The sequence below is a fragment of the Vollenhovia emeryi genome, unplaced genomic scaffold (genome assembly GCF_000949405.1).
Source record: "Vollenhovia emeryi isolate VEMERY1.0 unplaced genomic scaffold, V.emery_V1.0 DF939269.1, whole genome shotgun sequence".
In the NCBI taxonomy this organism is placed as follows: domain Eukaryota; kingdom Metazoa; phylum Arthropoda; class Insecta; order Hymenoptera; family Formicidae; genus Vollenhovia; species Vollenhovia emeryi.
Window position 1 is genome coordinate 6,918 of NW_011967097.1, and position 14,085 is coordinate 21,002.

Sequence of the window (14,085 nt, forward strand, 5' to 3'; positions counted from 1 at the left end):
TATTTTTAATTTCTCTTCGTTTTTTATATAAAGTCGTGAACCCCCCGCTTTGTTTTTACGCGTACTGTAATCGCGTGGAAGAATTTTGTAATTTTATAAAGCCAAATTCAAATTGCTCACGATTAAAAAATTGAAAATTTCAAATACCAATATCTTTCTCATTAGACTTCTGACCCGAGTGTTTCAAGTATAAAAACGTTCTGCTATGCGGTCCGCAACTTATCGTGGTATTATTTTAGGCGTAAAAACCAATAAAAAGATTCAGCAGCGCAAAAACTATATTCGAATGTGTCGGTAAAACAGACGACTTTAGCATCCTCTTAACCCGGGCCTTTGGCGATCTGTCTATTAAATTAATCTGTGCCTTGACAATTAATTGATTTACCAAATTTATCGTTGAATGGTACAAATTTAAACTGTTAGTTGCCACTACCGTCGGTAACTCCGAAATCGCCGTCGGTCATCGCCGAAGCCGGCGGCGGCGCGCGGCCGTTGCGCGCTCCTCCGCGAGATGTCGGCGCGGTCGCGCCAACTCCCGCGTGGCGTCGCTCCCGTACGCGCCTGATCGGTAGCAATCGTGGAATGGGATTCCAATATGGCAGCCGTCGTGTTAGCCGCACAAGTTAGTGTCGCGGAAATGTTTTGAACTCGCTGAGCAGGCAACCGCGACGACCGGCCGACGTGCGACGCATAGGTTAGTAGGGCGACGCGCGAACGCGCCGGCCGCGTTTCGCGACCGGACGACCGGCGCGCGGGCCGCCGCGGGTGCTCCGGTCCGCCGTCGCGAGGACGGTCGCGCGCGCCTTTTCCCCCGCTGTCCGCTGTCGCGGGCGCGCGGTTTCGCGTTATCGCGCTCTCAACGCGGCCGCGAGGATCGTGCCGACGTCACCGACGTCACCGCCGTCGCGTGGACCGCGACGAGGCCCCGGACCGCGCGCGATCTCCCGTTCTTCGCCACGCCGCGCCGCGCCGCGCCGCGTCCGGATCCGCATTGTGTACGTTTTACGACGAATGTGCGCGAATATCTCCTTCTCTGTCAGTCGCGTCTCGTTCGCCCGTCCCTTTCCGTCTCACTCTCGTTTTCCTCCTCGGGCCTCCCCCCCCCCCCCCGCGTCGCGAACGCATCATTTTCGCGCCAGGTGTGCGACTGTCCCGTCAGGTATTCCTCCGTGGGTGCGTGCGTGCGTGTGTATGCATCTTTTTCTCTCTCTCTCTCTCTCTCCCTCTCTGCATTGTGTCTGCATGCGTGCCGTGCGCGACTGGTTGAGCGCGTGAATGTGTACGGATTTGTTTTGGAAATGTCGCTCACGTCTGTCCCACGCCTTTCTTCCCCGTCCCCCTCCCCTCGCGCCGCTCCGGCTTTTCCCTACGTGTCTCTCTCCTGTCATGTGCCCGCGCGGTTGTCGGCTGTCACCGCGTTCATGCATGCGTGCGTGGGTGCGTGGGTGCGTGTTTGGGCGTCAAGAATCCGCTATCTCTTTCTCTCTATCTCTCACCGCCTGGTGCTCCACCGGATGATGGGTCTTCCGCCTCCCCGTGCGACGACGGTGTGCATCGCCGAGACCACGGCGCGGATATCCGCGAGCAGCATGACGCCCGGACCCGGCGACGCTCGGTGAGTCTACGATCGTCCTTTTTTTTTTATCGGCTTTACCCGTGATTCGTGAAGCGCCTCGCGACAGGTGTTTTAAAAGACGCGCCTCGCCTGAGATCGCAGAGATCGACCCCTCGTCTCGATCTGCGTCCCCGTAATTTTCGTGCAGCGGAACGTTTTCTTGTAAACGTACAGTTAACCGAGGACTCGCGGTATTAAAATTAACGATGAAAGCGGATTTCGCGGGTCGTGGTTATTTCCGCGTGGGCTGGCGTTGCGTAACATTTAATTAACGATTCAATGTAAAATCGTTTTGGCTCCACTTCGCGCCGACTCCTCGGCGCGACGCGAGAGCGCTTTGGTGTACAGATTTCGGGCATTGCTTCGCATTTTTGGGCATGAGTGGGTGTTATTTGGCCTTGCTGGGGAATTGTAAAGAATCTACATGGGAAGAAATGCCGTTCACTTAAGACAGTTGCTAAAATTAAACGTCACGGGCTGCCACAGACATAAGTAATTCGCCCAATTGTACTTGCTATGAATTTTAATTTTAAGCATTGAACCAAATGTCCAGATTGTCAGGACAACTACCTGATGTTTCTCATTCACGAATACTGATGTCGTTTCGACGATTTTACTTCAATTACACTGATATCTTGTTGATACATCATTTTTTTCCCGTGTCAACAGATGAAACAAGGTGAAATAAGATGAAGTAATGCCCACTACACAGTTGAAAAATTTGTGTTAAATTTAACAGATATCACATGCCCCAAACGGCCCACACAAATTTTCGTGTTAATGTATCATAATGTGAATATGTTAAATAATCACTAATACTCCGTTAATATTTTAACGCAAAATAAACGCAGACCTCAAGTTAATTTGAGCTAAATTTTGTGTGAAATTGACATATTTTTAATGACAAATTTTTTAAGATTATTGAATCTTCTTTATCCAGGCGTTCACCCTGAAAATCACTCTGCGTCGTTCTATTAGGTATAAGAACAGAATTTAAAAAATGTAATTTTTACATTTCACAGATGTAATAAGTCAAATGACAGTTCGAAATCGCTCTTGCTTATGTTATATAGAATAAAATCACCATTTTATTCTGTAAATTTCAACAGATAAATTTTGTTACCAATAATATAGAACATATGTATTGTGTCAGATTAAAAAGTAAGTACACATTGTGTTGTTTTAACATTTCTTTTCAGTTATTTTAATAATTTCGCATTTGTGGTCGATTGACACAAGAGCAATGTGTTAAACATTTAACGCAAAAATTTTAACCGGTATTTTTTTAACAAGAAAACAAATTTTCCAACTGTATAGGCATTACTAGGCATTGGTGTACATGATTTTGGTCAGCGGTTTATCCCTCGATCGGAGCCTTGAGAAAGACCGAGATGATGTTTAAGCGGGATGTTAAAGGAAATTTTGCAACATGGATTGAGCCAAAACAGATTGAGTCCAATGAAAATGTTCTTTTAAACGATACCTCGTTGAATTTAAGATCGACTTTTTCAACGAAAATACCAGAGATGTTAATATGCGAGAGCATTGAGATAACTTTTCGATTTTTCTAAGTGAAAATGTCGATACTTTCGAGGATCGTCATTAACCTGACCTTTTTTTTTTGCTTCGTAGGACATTATACTTTAATTTCTCTCTCTCGAGCGAAACGTCTCAGTTGCGTCCGCGATGGCAAACGCGTTAGGAACGCGAGGAATGCCGCCTGGCATTTTGAATTTTAATATTACTCGGAACATCACGTCGAACATCACGTCGAATCTTATTTCGCGATTGCGCACTCGGTCGTTAATCTTCCCTTTTCTTCGGCACCGTTGAGATACCGCAGACATACAATTATGTTAAGATGCCGCGGCAAGACGTGAGTAACGAGCGGCTCATTCCGAAGAGTCGCCGTCGTACCTTCATTCAACATTCACATTGGATTCTGCCCCATTCCGGGCATTATCCCGAATTGTATTGCGCGTCGAGTTTAATTCCGTTCCTCTGATCCAAGATTCCACAGTCCGTTCTATTAGCTCGACTCTCTTCCTCTACTTCTTTCACGATCCTATTCGACTAATCAGGTCCGGACTCGCTGTTTGAAGCAGCTTATTTGTACGAGAATTTCCGGTACGCTGCTATCGAGTCCTCTTTCGTTGTAAGACACTCTCTAAAGGTCACTCAGTGGATTATCATTGAAAATAATGAATATTCGCTGATTCGCAGTTATAAGTTTAGCACTGAATAATTCAATGCTACACTTATAACTGTTTTCAGTGATAATGCACTGATTGACTTTTAGAGAGTGGATGGTTAATAGAAAAAGTCTACTCTTTTTTTTACATATAAAAATATAACTGCGAAGCTTGATTAAAGTTTTGGCCGATTTTTATTTCACGGTAAGGATATGCAAGTTCTCAAATTAGCATAATTTATTGTTGCAATTTGCCGGTCATTAGTTTATTAGTTTATTACCGTGAAATTGTACCGTGAATATTTTATAATTGTTCAATTTATTTCCCTTCATTTGTCTCATAATTATTGCTGCATGCCAATCACATTCCTTTACATAAAGGCGAATTGAACGTGACAAATGTGGAAATATATTTTACTTGATTTTTCCGATACGTACCTTCCGTGGCAATAATTTTTGTAATTTGCAATCGAATGTGAAATATTATATTAACTAAAGTACATTGATATCACAATAGCAAATGACGAATATTATCATATTATTTGCGTATACAGGAAAGAGTTGAGAATTTAAAGGGCAATGAGGCAATTGAGTAATGAGTAATGAAATCAAATTGATTGAAAGATATTTATTTAACCCAAGTTGAACAATTGACGTTGCGGATAAAAGTTATGGATATGAAAGGAGAGACAAGAGGGCTTGTGGGAACCAAGCTAGATTTACACACTAGATATATATCGTAAGTTAATTAAAGACAAACAATGATACGACAAACATTTCGACCTGAAATAAGGTCAGCCCGAGATAAAAGCTACAGATATTAATAAAAGTTGTTTGTTACATGTATTGATTTTTTTAACATTATTTATAAAGATATTAAAATGATTAAAAAGCGAACGCTGTACGAGAAATATTTCGCATTTTCGAAATATTCTGATGTGGTATATAAAGTCTTTATGAGGTAATCGCTTTTCACTTCGATACTTTCATGTGAACGTTGATAAGAGAATTTGTACAAAATAAACGCGCGATTTTGTGCAAGCGTGTGAAATCGTTTGTTTTAAAACCGAAAACTATTTAGGTCATTGCAGATGATTAATTTTGGGATCTGTTTCATTAGATAGTTTTTACTTTGACTGACGAGTTCTGTCTGCTCCCGAAATCCTGAATTTTATTCTTTAACATCTCGCAGAGAAATTATGTCTTTTCGAACGAAGGCTACTTATATTCTAAAAAAAATTGCTCCTTAACGCTGTATCTCTATAAACTATACGGCATGGAAGAGCGAGAGAATAATTCGATAATAAAAAGAGCTGAAGAGCTACGGAGCGAAAATATTTTTACAGAATACAGGACGAAGCTTTCTTCAAATGGATTTGAAAACACTCGAAATATCTCGGTACTTAATTTGCCAGATAATTGCCAGTATTCAATTAATTACATTTCGCGTGGCGGAAATGCTCTGTTTACCTCGACGATAGTTATAATCGCTTCCGGTTACTTTTGATACGTATTTACATAAAAACAGATATGATTTTATGACGCGCTTGATTACGCCGTACTTCATCCCACCGCATTTTATCACAATCCTTGAACATGATATCTAGGAGTTTTTATTTCAAGTGTGTTAGTGATATAAAGTTACGCGACATGTTCGAAGCTCGTATATCGATGCGATGGGTTTGTAGCGCGTTGCAAAGGAATTCGTAATCGCATTTAACATGAAAACTATAAATGCATAATTTGCGCTTAAATTTCGAATCCTGTTGGACAACATGATTTGTATACACAAAATAATGATTTATATAAATAATACAATCGGACATAAAAGCAGTGTTATTCTCAAAATTTTTTGGGCTTCTGACAATTTGAAATATATTACAAGTCGCGCAGTTGTCTTTCTAACTATAAGTCAAACTAAGAATCAATTGTTCTGAAAAATTGGCTAGAAGATATCATTGATTGTTGTTTGATTGCAAAATCTAGATTGGTTAGATAATAAATTAGATGATTAAGGTTTTCATTCGAGTTTTGTCATACAACGAGATCTATGAAACTAATTTGAAAACAAAATTTTTCTGTTACGCCCAACCGTGATTCTTTAAACATATTGTGGGTGCAACTTTTTTATGTCAAATAAATTTGTATTCTTGGCAGATTAGTTTTTTTGTTAATACAAAATTGCACCTATATTTATATGGAATAGGAGAATGGAAAAGAAAAAAAAAATTTTTTTTAAACAAATTGCCTATTAGATACTTTGTCCTTAACATTTTGAAAAATACTATTTTTGCTTTAAATTGTAATGAATTTATAAGCGATGTAATATAATAAGGATGTCTGCCAGACCTTAATAAACTTGAATTTTATCTTAAATTAAAATCGCAACAATGTTTTACTTATATATAATAACCGGTAGAAGAACGGGTCGAGTGTAATTTTGGCACGTTATTTTCTCGCGCGTGTATTACGGAGGCTATATGCACAGCTGCTGACTAAATCCGGTTTACTAATAAATCTTGCCAACCGTAAACAAAATAACAGATCCGACGACTAAAGACTACGAAAACATAGGATCTTGTAAATAACTTGTCTCGTGATCTGAGAAATTTCATAAGGCGCTTACTGCGTTATCATAAATGAATTATTTATTTGCAATCACGTGACTATAAGTGTGTCTTGATGGATCGAACTCTCTTGTAGGGGATTCAACAACACGAAACTGCGCAACAATGAGCTCACAATTTTTTTTCCCCACTTTATCTTTGTTTGCTCGTCGGCAAGGCTCTGTATAATTGGTTGCACATTGTGCAAAGATGCTGAAGTAAAATTAGACCGCGTACATTTGGTGCCTAAGGAAGCGATTACTTGGTGAAGTTAAAAGTTTTTACGCGGAATTCGTATCAATTTGTTTTAATTATTTATTTTACAATATTGCTTTCAAATTGAATTTTTCTATATCCATACATAATATTTCTCCGAGCGATTTTTGTCGTCCACAAATTTGCATTACGAATAATGGAGCCGATAAGGTTTCTTGCAAGCTAAACTTTGCACTTAGTAAAATTAATAAATTATATACCTTTCAGTTAATTTTTACTTAAACTTAATTTCGATAAGGAGAGGGGAAAGTCTTACTTTGAATCACTTGTTGAGAATATAATTTAGGAACTTTTTTTAATTGCGCGTAAACCATAATTTTCTTGGATATTCCGGATTACAAAGACTCTAAGCATGTCAAAGTTATTGAAATTTAACGTGTAGTAAGGTATTCTGCATTATGCTAATTATGTTTTAGTTCGTTATCATTTAATTAACTTTCATTAAATAACCATGAAATGTATCCCATTATTTTAAAGATTTTCCGCAACACGCGTACAACACCAGTATTGTGAAAAACATTTTAACACGCGATTGCATATTTACAAATTGACGAATAAGTATGAAGTATTTTTTAAACCCGGTTTGCTAGCATTATTCAAGTATGCTTTATAATGCGTATAATAAAACGTTCATTTTATGTCGAATTCTACGTCGTACATTTTATTAAAAACTAATGCAGAAACGTGGCAAGAAACGACTCGGTTATTCGCCCAGGAAATTGTCGTATTGAGGAGAAACAACGTGGGCGAAATTTAATTTCAACGAGAGCTAGTGAAAAAAAGGGGGATGTAATCAAGTTTGAAATGTATAATCTCGTGAACTGTCGCATTACGAGCGACTACTGTGCGCGAACTTCGATGAATGCTGAAGGAACGAGCTCGAATTTCTTACAACTTTTTATTGCATTCCTATAATTGTATTCTGTATTTCGCGCTTGCTGTCGATCAGTTAAAAACGGATTATATTTGACACAGGTGATCTATTTTTCGCTCCAACGTACCAGGTATACACATTGAAAGCCGCAGCGTACTATTTTCAAATTGTATTAAATTATTACTAGAATATGATATCGACGATACATCTTTCTCGATTCATCTTGCATTACTCCCGACATTCTATCGCAAGAGAAAAAGAATATCTTCGTAGTCCACTTCAGCTTTACTTTTCCTTTTATGTATACGTGTTATGTTCGACGGAATAATTCTCTTGTTATTCAAGTCATTTGTACATGGACAGCTGGCCGTGTGCAAGTTTTACATTAATTCACTGTCATGTATATTATATGTGAAACGAAAGTTATTTATTATTCCGCTGAAACAACTAAGAAAGAGAAAAGTTAAGTTTTAAACATTTTCTCGCCCTCACACTTACGAGATAGTAAGTTAGCGGCTTACACACACATGCCCATCCATCCATCCACCCACTCTCCCCACACACACAAAAGCGTTATTGCACGCGATATTAAATTGTACGAAAGTTTACCGATACCACTCCGAGGACAATTTCGTAGTGTAAATGTACTAGAGACACGCGAACTTCAACATGCCGTTGATTCATGAAAAGTATAAATTCTCAATTCTCAATATTTGCACACTTTACAATAAGTGTATATGCTATTTTCTCGTCTTATTTATCAGCTCAGACGCTTCGAAGTTAACAATACGATCTTTGCACTCGACAGCTTCTGTTTTTCATTTATCTTCATTTTCTATGCAATTTGTCGCGTTGCGCTTTAAGAATGATAACAATATCCGATTAGACTTACAGTCTTACGTTCTCTGCAAATGATTGAAACTTTATTTGTAATACTTCAGAAGATTACTTAACCATGTCTGGCAAGTTTTAATTACTTCTGGCGACTTATAAGATTTCCTCCAGTCATTTATTTTTAATAATCGCTACATCGATCGATACACTGAATAGAAAACGATGATTAGTACTCGAGTAAAAACGTAAATAGTTTTTTTATCATACAGAAGTTAAGTATCCAGTGTTTAATTTATTCTTGTTGCAGAAACTGATTATATTGTTGCATTTAATGGAGTCGATTGTATCTTTGGAGTAATTTCGATGCGCCACTCAAACTATCAAATATCGTTTAACATATAATAAAAATATGCGTGTCCGCGGAGATAAATTAAAGTATTACCTACAAACTTAAGTCTTATTGTTAGCTGAATTTGTTATCAAGTTCTGTCTCCCCTGAAAGCAATTTTTCCCTCACTATAATCTCGCGGAACGATCGCGTGACAACAATTTTTAATTAGGTCAGGTATGAAATTTACACCATAATGGATCTTCGCACCTAATCTCGAGCAAACAGTTGTTCGTTCTTCTCTACACTTTCATGGCCGTGGCATTGTTATCGTGTTAACGTAGTATATCTCTTGGTGCAGTTGGGAATGTGAATAGGGAGTACCACCGGGAATGTTGCTCATATTTCTTGGGCCGCAATTTATTAAGATACACCGCCCGGCGCGTTCCCCCTCGAAGTATCTTCGAGTGCCTCAACTATAATTCTCCATTCCTCCTTGTATTTCTTCACGTATACGTGCGATGTGCACGAGAACGTAGCGCGCCGCAATAGATTACGCTCGTCTTTCGTATCTTCAAATTTACTACGCGATATTATCGTGAAATACAGATGTTTCATTTCTGCACTCCAAATTGACCAATATGCCGTGTTATGCTCACCCGGCGGAGCAATAAATCACGGCGTCGTTAGGAAGACTTTGATACGCCTTGAGCGTTTTATATTACCCGGTTTAATTTTCCTAAGCGTAGAAGTCGAGGGGTAAACCGCCGCGGGCATTGTGGCGTACAGATTTGCGGCATTACCGCGGCATTACTGGGCACCACTAGACATTTTTTTTGGACATCAGTTTGGACATTAGGCCCTGCTGGGGCATTATAAAGATAAGACAAGAGGCAATAAGGTAAAATAAGATACAAAAGTCAAACTTAAAACCGTACAACTTTGGTCTTTAATTTTTTTCCAAACGTGAATGTTTGAAAAGTTATTCAGGGATGACGACATTAATATCCATAAATATATAAATGGATAAATGGAACCCTTGCATCAATTAGCACCAAAATCAATACCAACCTTCCTTTAATGATAGTAAACCTAGAAAAAGCTTCAAACCGATATCTCAAAATTTACGAAAGTTATAGTGTCCACAACAATTTCAGCGTACACACATACAGTTTGATCTAAACGTGATTTTCCGACGTTTTGGAATCTTTCTAACCCATTGGCAAAAAAAAATGAGACTCAGGCTTTTTTCACGAAAACAAAGTTTCTCTATGAGGAAGCACTGAGACAAGATAAATAAGATAATAAGATAAAGCAATGCCCACTGGGCATTAGTAGGCACTGGTGTAGGTACATGACACGTAAAAAACTTACCTTTTTAAAAAATGGTTAAAAAAGCACCAAGTATAAGCTCCAATTCAACCGAATATATTTTGTTATTCTATCTTTTTTGCAAAAGTATATTCTTTACAAAAATATCTTCTCTACAAAACTATCTTCTCTACAAAAGTAATGATATCAACAAATTGCGCCAAATATAACAACGGATATTTATACAAACTAGTTGCTTTAGCATTAGTTTTTGATTAAAAAATGTTATATTTCTTAAAAATCAAACTAAAGATTTTATTGGAAAAAATAATCGAGTTAATAATAAAACACCGATGAAAAGAATAGCAACTGTTTAGAAATTTAGAAACTCTGTATCTATTCAGGCGAATTAAGGCCTGTGTCCATGACGCTAGTACTTGGTCCAAGTTCTAGTTTTGAGAATTGCGTAGCCAATCAACTTACAGCTTTTGTGGGACAGCTACATTGATTGGCTACATATTTCGCGGAATTAGAACTTGGACCAAGTACTAGCGTCATGGACACAGGCCTTTTCTAGGTTTATAGAAAAAGCTTCAAACCGATATCTCAACATTTACGTAAGTTATAGTGTCCACAACAGTTTCAGCGTACACACATACAGTTTGATCTAAACGTGATTTTCCGACGTTTTGGAATCTTTTTAACCCATTGGCAAAGAAAAATGAGACTCAGGCTTTTTTCACGAAAACAAAGCTTCCTCTATGAGGAAGCACTGCAAGACAAGATAAATAAGATAATAAGATAAAGCAATGCCCACTGGGCATTAGTAGGCACTGGTGTAGGTACATGATTTTGGTCGGCAGTTTACCTCTCGGTAGAAGTTCTCGTGTTTGAAAATAGGGGGTAGGCGGGAGAGAAAACTTAAAAATCGCGTATTCGACAGTTCTGCGAACGGCCGACAACCCTTATTGGCGCGCAGTTCATAAAAGTCGAAGTAGACGCGTAGACAACATCTTTATACTGTTATTGCGACAAATAGTATCATATGCAATGTAGAAAATTGCTTGACGACCATCGGCTGGCAAATTCTAATTAAAGAAATTCATTGCGAAAAATATTTCCTCAGCCAGGGTTTGAACGTGGACATCCCTACACTCTAGGTGGACGTCTCGCCTTTGGTAATACTTTTCGCAATGAATTTTTTTAATTAGAATTTGCCAGCCAATGGTCGTCAAGCAATTTTCTACATTGGTTATTCAATTACTGGCGTTAAATAACTCTTTACATTATCGTATGCCTCGATGGTCGAATTGGTGAGACGCCCGCCTAGAGCGCAGGGAGGTCCAGTATTTTTGCAATAAATTTTCTGTATTATTAAAAATGCCAGGTATGGTCAAGAAAAAAACACTGACGTTGTTAATTATCGCTGGCGACATTGAAGAATTCTTATTATTTGAGAACTGGTGTCTGATATTTTTTCAAATCAAACGTATCTTCACGAATGCACCGGAGAAATTCTAGTACAATAAGAAACATGTTGCGAAAGCGTTGAAAAAAAATGTTTCACCTAGAACGTTTCTGTCTATAAAACTGTACTGGCACGCTTTAGTAAACTCTGTTCCAACGAGACGTGGTTCTGACGTGTCTGCTATTCACTGGCGAATTATTGCCGCATTATATCATCCTCTAATGTATTCTATTGTATCCGCGTATATCAGGCGTGTAACTTTATGTACTCCGTAGCCATAGTTTAACAAAGTTCGATTGTAATCTGTTGCGCTGAAATGTTTTGTATATTAAAATTAAAATCTTTCTACGCGGCCACGTCACGCGCTCGGCGATCACAATCCTTCTTTTTTGACGTGACCTTTATGGCCGAGGGATTGCCAAAAGCGGCGGGTTTATCCACGTCTCACTGCCAAATGCAGAATGAAATATGATTTCGCCGAACGGTTTACGTTCTTCGATATAATCGCACACCGGTTTTGGCATCGAAGCATTCGCCAGCGCGATCGTAATTCAAATAATCGAGTGATATAAACTTTCGTGTAGCACGCAAATTATCCCCCACTTGAAATGTTCTCGTGAGTACATTGATATCATCGCGGCACTTCCTTCCCTATCTATTTTTATCTGTTCGTGGCTGCGCTTATTAAGCGATCTTTGATATACCTAATCTCTTCAAGAACCAGATAATTCTTCGCACGCACGCGTTTGTAAATTTGCTTTAGACACCTACGTTTACCTGACACACACACACACACACGGAAATTGAAATCCAACTTTATTGTAATAATGTAATTTTGTTTGAATTTAATTTTTAATTGCGGAACACCGGACAATCTATTCAAATGTAGAGGGGTATATTTCAAGTCACCAGTGATGAATAAATACGATTAAGACTTTAGTTGATCCAACTGGCAATATAATTGATAAAGTGTTACATTAGTTGCGACGTTTCGACCAAGAATCCGGTCCTTATCAAGCAATCAAAGACTCATACATCTGCTACATTATATACTCTATGAACATTTATACATAAGGTAATACTCACATACGTACTCTTTAATATGTTACTTGTAAATTTAACACTCGTTTATGTAAATTATTTTTCTTTTGTAAAAAAGCTGTGACATGTTGGTTTGCAGTTTGATTGCTTGATAAGGACCGGATTCTTGGTCGAAACGTCGCAACTAATGTAACACTTTATCAATTATATTGCCAGTTGGATCAACTAAAGTCTTAATCGTATCTATTCAAATGTATCTTACGCCAATCGTTGGCTTCTTTATTCCTTTAGGATTAACATACAGATCGGTCTCGTATGTTTACGCCAACTGAGTTTATATTTGCAGAATTTATGTCAGACGTCAATTAACTTGTAAAATAACTGAATTCTAACTGCAATTCGATACCGGTATTTCGACAAGTATCGAAACTTTGAATTGATTTTCGAACTATTTGGAAATCAAAACTCGTTCGAGAACGATGTTTAAATTCTGTTGTACGGAAACAGTTCTAATTGTCAGTTAAGTAACCGAGCTTTTGCGATAATGCTCCATTTCAATGATGCTTGGGTATTGAAACAGTAAATAAGAGGACGCATTATTCACAAATATCTAGTAATACAGAGAAGAAAAGGCGAGTGAAACGAAAACTTTCAAGCAACTGAAGTGTCTTTTATGAAATTGCTGGGGTCTCCCGGCAAAAACTTTTTGGCGAAATTAATTTCAACCCTTGCGTTAGGTAACTAATCTTATCAAGAGTGAAGAGTCGAGGGAACGCGGCGCGCTAATAAAATATTAACTTTTTATATCAGCGGCGTCTCTCGAGGAGCGCAATTAAAAAAAGAAGTGATAAAAGTATGAAGAAAACTATTACCCGTTAGATTTGACGGCCCGTTGAATCCGTGCCGCGTTTCCCGAGCATAGAAAATCTTCAATTATAGTCGCGAGAGCTACCGTCGACTTTTATATCCCCCGGGGTATCACGAGACACGGTAGTGTCTCGCGCCAAGTATAAGCGACTAAGTATAAGCGACAAGCCTAACCACGCGCGCGACACCGCCGTGTAAGTTTACGCGAGTACACGAGTTGACGGGCCCTCAGATTTTCGGATCTCAACAACGGCTAATCCGACAAACTTGAGACTGCGCTTAATCGATAGCTTGGGTACGATTTGCATAATAAAAGTGTTTTTACTTTTCTCCTACGTGCCCCATGAGTGGAGATATTGCAATGCAAAGTCCGCATGTTGGGCAGATTACGTAGGTAGGATTAAGAACCGTCTTCGTCGTCTTGGTCAACAGGCCAGTGGAGGGGGAAACGTCCTTTTCACTTTTCTGTCGCAAGGTGGCATTGGCGCTGCGCTGACGTGACTGACATTATTACCGATGTTACCGACGCGTAACATTACCGATGTTATTACCGACGACTTCCGAAAGCTCGATTTACCGCCGAGTGCACGTAAACAAAGCTGTCAGTGTAAGTGTGCACGATCAGTGAACGTAAACATAATTCTTGTGCTAGATCTTGGATCGAGATCTCCGAG

General features: G+C 39.0%; 1 protein-coding gene across 1 annotated transcript in view; it reads left to right on the top strand.

Moving 5' to 3' along the window:
* Window positions 1-310: 310 nt before the first annotated feature.
* Window positions 311-14,085, top strand: part of LOC105559459 (neurocalcin homolog) — a 243,737-nt gene continuing 229,962 nt past the window's right edge. The window contains exon 1 of the mRNA XM_012007748.1: window positions 311-694. The gene's annotated coding sequence lies outside the window, so the exon portion shown is untranslated. The remainder of the gene's footprint in view (window positions 695-14,085) is intronic.